We start from the raw sequence: 7828 nt of genomic DNA on the forward strand, positions 1-7828 counted from the left end.
TAGACAATCCAGATTTGATCTTCTATCCTGATGGCTCCTGTTTTATGAGGGATGGATAGTACTTTACGGGAGCCTCTGAAGTCTGATTACAGTGTAGTTTGCAATCCTCCCTCCCTTCTTACCTCAGTAATCATGCTGCTGAACTGATTGCTCTTGCTCAGGCCTGTCACTTTGGCACTGGTGAAGATGTCAGATATACTGACTCTTGTTCTGCTTTTGGAGCATGCCATGCATTTGGGATGTTGTGGTCACAGAGAGGATTTACCCCCCTCTGGTAAAGTTATTGCCAATTCTGACAATTAAAGATCTTTCTACCATAAAGTTGTCCAAAGCATTGGTTATTGTGCATTGCTTTCCTCATACTAATAGGGCTGATCCTATTTCCCTTGGGAATGCCCATGCAGATGCAGTTGCCAAGTCTGTAGCTTTGGAAGGACCTACTCTTGTTCTCTGCCTTTGGTATTCTTTGTCATCTCAGACAAGCCTTCTGACGACCCTGATGATTCTTACTGGCATCCTTTTCCCTACTCTGATGTGGAGGTAAAAAAAATGGAAGCAGTAGTACAATGCAAAGCAGATCTCTGGGGATCTGGGTCATTCCTGAAGGTAAACCACTCCACCCCTTTTATCAGGCATGTCTTTCAATTCATTCAAGATATTATGATACACATTCAATTAGACATGGGTGGGTTGCTCCTGGTATAACTGATTGCTGCACTTATAACTTCAAATTGTCACACCTGTTTAACCTTTAATCAATGTGCCTGTAAGACTGCAACTTTTGATGGCTGCCCCCTTACTTTCATTCATTTTGGACACTTGCAGATAGACTTCATATATATGCCCAAGGCAGGACCTCTTAAACATTGTCCTTCTTCAAAAACCATTGCTGTCTTTGTAGGTAAGATGATGATTACAGAAATTGTGCCCAGATGTGGTCCACCTTCCTCGTCAACTCTGATAGAGGATCTCACTTAACTGACTCTGACCTTTCCCAAGTGTATCCTAACACTAAAATCTCCCCCAAATTCCATATTCTGTATCATCCCCAGAGTTCTGGTCAGGTGGAGTGCATGAATAAGGAGTTAAAATCCCTCATTGGTAAGTTGCAGTCTGAAACCCATTTGAAAATGTCTGATGTCCTCCCTTTGACTCTCTTCTATTTTAGAAATAGACCAAGGGGCAGGGGTATGCCACATATCCCATTATGGAATGCTTTTTGGACACTTTCCTATAGAATTAAAACCTTTTTCTTTAGTGTCCACTTCACTGCTTGGAGGTATTTCCTCCTACATTTGGGAACAACAAATAAGGGCTGTGGTTGACAACCTCATAAGCTCCCTTGGGTCCAATTAACTCTACACAGATAATTACCAGATCAATATAGCCCTAGCCTCTTTCCCAAGCTACCCATCTTGCATCACCAACTGCCTTTGGGACACCTCAAACTCAACATGTCTAAAACAGCATCATTATCTTCCCCACCCCAACCCAAACTCCCTCTTCCCAATACAGTTGAGGACTTTGCTATTCTAAGGCTCATAACCTCATTGTTACCTCTACTATTCTCTCACAGTGACTCTATGTGTCCAGCCTGTGGCCAAGTCTTGTTTCCACCTTGATGCCATGTTTCACATACATTCCCTTCTCTCCATTCACACAGCCACTACTGGGGCATAGGCCCTTATAATCTCTTCTGGATTATTGTAATAGCCTTTTGGTTAGTCTCCCTCCCTTGAGTCTCTTCCCACTCTAATACATCCTCTGCTCAGCTGCCAGAATGATTTTTCCTAAAGTGATCATGTTACTCCCCTACTCAATAAACTCCAGTGGTTCCCTATTAACCCCAGGAACAAATATAAAGTGCTCTGTTTGGCTTTTAAAGCCCTTTACAATTTGACACCTTTCTACCTTTCCATTCTTCCTACGCTTTACTCTCCTCTGCATTCTCTACAACGAAGTGAAACAGGCCCCCTTGCTGTTTCTTGAATGTTCTTGAATGTGTTGCTTTGTGATGCTCTTCCCAACTACATACTTTTTATTGACTTTCCTCCTTGTCTGGAATGTTCTCCCTCCTCATTCCTTACTCCCGGCTTCTTTCAAAACTTGGTTCACCTTCTGCAGAGACCTTTCCTGTTCCTCTTTCTCAACCCTCCTGCCTTCCTCTGCTAGTCACTGCCCTCTGAGATTACCTTCCACATACACTGCATGCATATTATATCTACAACACTTTGCATGTCATTCTCCCCATTAGGATGTATGCTCCTTGAGATCAGGTATCCTTTTTTGGCCTTTTGTATCTCCAGCACTTATCAGGGTGCCTGGAGTACAGCAAGCACTGAATAAATGCTTGACTATTTTTTATTATGTGGAAGGACTTACTGAGCATGGAAGGATTTTCAGTCACTCCATCAAGCTCTTTTTTTTTCCTGTTGTTGCAATCAATTTATTAAAAGAGATGATTGGGGCTGCTAGGTGGTGCAGTGAATAGAGCACCAGCCTTGGAGTCAGGAGGACTTGAGTTCAAATCTGGCCTCAGACACTTAACACAAAAACCAGCCGTGTGACCTTGGGCAAGTCACAGCCCCAATTGCCCTCCATAAAGCCAAAAAAAAAAAGAGAGAGAGAGATGATTGGTCAGGCATCTGCAATGGTGACTTCAGCGTCTACACCTGGTTCAATGCTGATAGAAGTGATCTGTTTATCAATTTCAGAAGGACTGTGCAAATCAATAAGGCATTTATGGATTCTCATCTGGAACCCATCCCAAGTCTTTGGACCTTCACGAAAGGAGTTTTTCTAGTTGTGATTCGAAGCATCTTGGTGGGCATGCGAACAGGTTCAAGTTCTTTTCTTTGGCTCCTCTAATTAGGTCAGCACACACTTTCTCAAGTGATTTCACCTTGCGGCTGGTGAGGGTGATCCGTGTCCGGTGAATGGCCGCTTTGGGCTCCACAAGTGTCTTGCCCGGGTCTTTGAATGCCATGGCAGCGAAGCGCAGAGCGGCTTCCTGACCGACTTAGTCCTCGGTGAGAGCGAATGGCGGTGAGTCAGGAGGAGAGGCAGGCGCTGCCGACTCCACTCCGCTGCAGGCGATACCTTCACTAAGAGCCATCAAACTATAGTCTATCATGTGCTTGGCAGTGTTTTAGGTGCTAAGGTTCAAAGACAAAAGCAAAACATTTCCTGACCTTCCATTCCAACAAAGGAAGCAGTCTGTACGTTGAGCATCAATCAGTGTTACAGATGGAAAAAATGGAAAACAGTTTCAAGTCTGGAAGGGACTTTTAGAGATAGCAGGGCAATATCCTTTATTTTATAGATGGGAAAACTACAGCTGAGTAGGGGAAGTAATTTGCTTGAGCTCACACATGATTATTGTCAAAGTCTAGACCAGAATCCAGGTCTCCAGGTTCCACTTCCTATCCTGCTCCCATAACATATGCTAAAAGGGAAGGCATAGGGTTGCCTGTGCTGGGCTGGCTCAGTGTGTCTGGGACTTAGGAAGCTGCCTGCTGGCAGGTTGTGGTTTTGAGGACTTCTGAGGCTTTTGAGGTTTAGTAGTAAACCATGGCGGGGCAGAGAAGCCAAGTGGATAAGCCAACGATACTATCTCTTGCTGACTGGCATCAGAGGTTCAGAGCTGGGGCTAGACAAACTGGGTTTGGACTGGAGAAGGTTGAGTCTCAGAGCTATGAGCTTGCCTTCACCTGGACAGGGTCTCTCTGGGATGTTTACTGCTCCACCTTCTCAGTACCTCTATCTCAGGTCCATGTCTCAGAGGAAAAGGACAGGCTTGTCCTCAGAGAAAGCACATAGGGGAGGAACCTCTGCACATATGTATGTGTGTTTCCAGCATTTTCAAAGCCCTGGTTTGCCTAAAGTCAATATGTTCTTGTTATGCTAGATAATTAGGTGTGGGGGAAGAGCTCTGACCTGGGAGTCAGGGACCTGAGGTCTGCTGCTAATCCATTCTGTAAAAATGAGGGGGTTGGACTAGATCATTTCTGAGGATGCTTCTCTATTGCTTCATGTAATCAGATCCCTTCCAGGTCTGACTTTCTATGTTCTAAAGTTCCTTCCGGCTCTGCCATTCCATGTTCTAAAGGTCCTTTGTAGTTCTGACTTTCTATTGTAATAAGGTCCTTTACAGGTTTAACTTTTTATGTCCTAAGCCAGTTCTGACATGTGGACAAGTAGATTCATAGAAAATTTTTATGTAATATGTGTATACATATATACACACATACACATACACATATACATACATGTGAAGGGTAGGTAGGTGACACAGTGGATAGAGTGCTGGGTCTGAAGTCAGGAAGATTCATCCCCCTTGAGTTCAAATCTTACCTCAGACACTTACTAGCTGTGTGATCCTGGGCAAGTCACTTAATACTGTTTGCCTCAGTTTCCTCATCTGCAAAATGAGCTGAAGAAGGAAATGGCAAACCACTCCAGTATCTCTGCCAAGAAAACTCCAAACAGGGTCACGAAGAGTTGGATACAATGGAAATAACTGAACAACAAGAGCATGTATACATGTATCTATATATGTATGTATGTATGTGCAAGAGGTATAACTTAAGTCCTTCCAGGCATATGCAATAAGCCTGGTTTGAAGCACATCCAGACTTTTTGAAACAACTCTTTCCTCTCACATCCCATACCCAATCACTTGCCAAGTCTTGTCAATTCTCTTGTCAAGTCTCTACAACAAATCTCCCACCTCAGCCCTCCTCTCCTTGTCCCACCATCACCACCTTAGTTCAGACCCTCAGCACCTCTTGCCTGCGCTCACAGCTTCCAGGATCTGCCCTCTTCAATCCATACTTCACTCAGTCGCCAGAATAATCTCACTAAAGAAGAAATCTCACAAGGTCTCTTCCCTGTCCAAGAAACTGCAGGGCCCTTGCCTCCTGAGCAAAATATAAACTGTTGAGCTAGATATTGAAAGTCCTCGATTTGGCTCCCAACTGGTTTCCAGGCTTATTGCATATGACTCTCCTTCATGCATTTTATGTTCAAGACACACGTGCTTATTCTGTCTACTACTTCTTTATCTCTACACAAACCATCTTCCATACCTGGGTTGCCTTCCCTTCCCACTTTTGTCTCTTGGAGTACCCTAGTTTCTTCTTTTAAGATTCAGATCATGTGCTGTCTCTTTTTGTGAAGCCTTTCAGATTTTTATAGTCATTAGGGTTCAATTATTCTCTCTCTCCTCTCTCACTTCTGTCTTCTGTCTCCCCTTTCTCTTTTCTCTTTCTCTTCTCTCCTCTTTTTTCTCTTGTTTCCTCTTTCTCTTCTCCTTTTTCTCCTCCCCTCCCCTTTCATTGTCCTCTCCCTCCTTCCTATCTCCTTCTTCCCTCTGCCTCTTCCTCCTCCTTCAATTGTCATGTATATACTGGTGTGTTTGCATTTCTAGCTTGGTACCTTTTCTCAAAGAAAGCATTTAACAAACACTTGTAGAACTGGGGAGGATCCAACAATCATCCCACCTTCATGCATAGTACTTTAATGACCCTTCAACCTCCTCTCACTTTCTCTTACCATTCTCTTACCTATGGGGATCCATCTCTTCACACATCCCACATCTAGAATGCTCTCTTTTCTCACTTTTCTCATTTTACCTGTTTGAATCCTTAGCTACCTTTGAAGTATGCGTCAGATGCTCCCTCTAACACTAGGCCATTCCTGATTCCTACCCATTGTTCTCTCTTGAAAATACTTAAAAAAAAGTTTTTTAATTGAAAAAATAATTGAAATTTAATTTTTTAAAATTTAATTGAAAAAATGGAAAAGAAGGCATCTCCATATTGTCAAAGGAGTACAGGACCCTCTGCCCTAGATATCTTTTGGGGGAACAGTGGCTGTTGTGCTTCAGACACTGCCTTTGTAGGGACAGACTTCCTATAGTCAGGTCCATAGACACAAGGCAGATTCAGACTCCAGTGACTGGGATGGTTTTTTTTTATGGTTCTTTCACTAAGTCCTGGCTGAAACTTCTCTCAGTTAGTTTCAGCCTCTTCCAGGATACCATGATACATTTCTCTTTGTAAGGCTTATCTTTTTTTCTGAGTGAACAAACTCCACAAAACTTTGTTTCTTTGAGAAGGCAGAGAGTAGCTGCAGATATAGCACTAGATTTGGGGGCACAAGGCTTGAGTTTGAGACTTGGTTCTGACAGATACTATCTCTGTGACCACAGAGGAATCACTAAACTTGTCTGTACCTCAGTTTCTCTGCAGTAAAATGGGGATAATAATTCATCTACTATGTAGTTAAAAAATCTCTGCTCTCAAGGAGCTTGGTGGTTAGAAAAGCACTTTATAAGCCTAAAGGTGATACAAAAAAGTAAGCTATTAACAGAAACATTCTTTTGAATTCTTCTGGCTACCTCCTTTCCATCAGTGCAGAATATCTATGTCCATTCATTTCTCCTGGAGGCAATTTTATTGCTGTCCTTTAGACAGTAAGAGGCATCCAGCATTAGCAGATCATTTTAGGGAGAAGAAAGGAAGACACAGAGACTTTTTCTCTCAGATCTGATATCTCCTCCTACTTATCCAGGGTTAGGTAGATTATCTCCCTAATCTGCAACATTTACAGAGAGTCATGGAATCTTCAGTCTGGAAAGATCTTGGAATGTAGAAGATAAAGTATTCGATCTGGAAGAGACCTTAGGACAGAGCCCAGAATATAAGAGCTGAAAGGGGCCTTTGGGATTAATCAAACCACTTCACTTACTGATAGGGAAGCTGAGAAGCGATATGACTTGTCCAAGGGGACACAGTGAGTTTAGTGGCAGATCTCAGGTCCCAGGACTCCCCATGCAGTTCTCTTTCTGCTGTTATGTTTGAGACTGGCTTCTTGAAACGCCCCCAAGTGGCTGAATGTTGGGACGAAGCATGCTCAGCCCATGTTTGGCTGGCCTGCTGAGCTACTGTTTGGGTTCCAGTTTTGTTGTCCCATCATCCCCTGCTCTATCCTACATGATGCTTTTAGAATTTCCATTTCCTGTTCTCTAGTTTTACTGCTGAGTCATTCTGGGCCCTCCCAAATGGCCCCAGCACCATCTTTGTCCTAGCTTGGTCCCCCATTTTCCTTGCTTATTACTGTCTTCAAGTATCTGAAAGACCATTATGATGAAGACATATTGATTTGTTCTGCCTGACCCTAAAGGACCGAACTAGGACCATTGGGTGGAAGTTACAAGGAGGCTGATTTTGTCTTAATATAATGAAACACTTCTTTGATAACCAGAGCTGCCTGAAAGCAGAATGGGCTGCCTCAGGAGGCAGTGAACACCCTGTCACTGGAGTGCCTCAAATAGACACTGGATGACCACTCTTCAGGCATGTTGGCCAAGGGATTCATGTATTGGGAAGAAGTTTGTTGAGGGATCTCAGGGGTCTCCTCTAGCTCTGAGAGCTTAGAATTCTATTTACATTGGAAAGGGTAAAAAACCACTACAGAACTGAGTCTGTTGTTTTTTCTTTGATAATTATCTTCATTCTTATCAACCCTCTCATTATCCCCACAGCTAATCATGTTCAAGTATAAATAGCCTTCCTTTCCCTCAGCATCACAGAGAGAAAGAGCAAGAAGCTTCAGGCTGGCTGCGTGCAGGACTTCCATACTCCAAGGACATGTCAAGGTAAGAGTGGTTCCAGTTACTGAAGGCCTCACTCTCTAGATGTTCCCTGAATGGTGAGAAATAGACCTGGAAACAAGGCATCGTAAACATTTTCTAGAACTAACGGCTCAATAAGAAGCAGCACGACATGGTGGGTGACTGGCCTAGAAATCCAGAAGATCAAGGTTC

At 43.3% G+C, this 7828-nt stretch overlaps 1 pseudogene; it reads right to left on the reverse strand.

Moving 5' to 3' along the window:
• Positions 1-2637: 2637 nt before the first annotated feature.
• Positions 2638-2986, reverse strand: LOC138176439 (small ribosomal subunit protein uS10-like; annotated as a pseudogene).
• Between the last annotated feature and the right edge of the window lie 4842 nt (positions 2987-7828).

The sequence above is a fragment of the Petaurus breviceps genome, unplaced genomic scaffold (genome assembly GCF_028583685.1).
Source record: "Petaurus breviceps papuanus isolate PSGF00001 unplaced genomic scaffold, PetGlider_PUasm1.0 89262, whole genome shotgun sequence".
In the NCBI taxonomy this organism is placed as follows: domain Eukaryota; kingdom Metazoa; phylum Chordata; class Mammalia; order Diprotodontia; family Petauridae; genus Petaurus; species Petaurus breviceps.